The sequence below is a fragment of the Microcaecilia unicolor genome, chromosome 2 (genome assembly GCF_901765095.1).
Source record: "Microcaecilia unicolor chromosome 2, aMicUni1.1, whole genome shotgun sequence".
NCBI lineage: Eukaryota > Metazoa > Chordata > Amphibia > Gymnophiona > Siphonopidae > Microcaecilia > Microcaecilia unicolor.
This window is the reverse complement of record NC_044032.1, coordinates 506,324,721-506,324,992: the sequence shown is the minus strand read 5'-3', so window position 1 is coordinate 506,324,992 and position 272 is coordinate 506,324,721.

The following is a 272-nucleotide window of genomic DNA, read 5'->3' as shown; positions in this document are numbered from 1 at the left end:
ATCGTTGACCGTGAAGGCAGAACCACCCAGGCCCTAGAGCTGCACTTGCGAGCCCTTCCCTCGCCTCGCCCACTTGCACGTCTTGGCACAGGTGCTGGAGCAACCCGGCATCCGCGTCCCCTATCCAGCGCGAGTCAACCGATACTCAGCGATCATGACGAGGGTGAAGGGGCGGGGCTAAGGCGGGGGCGGAGTCAACTCTGATGACGCACTGGCCCGGGAGCCTACAATAGGCAAGCGAGCGAGCGGCTGTGCTGTGGTTGGCTGCTGCT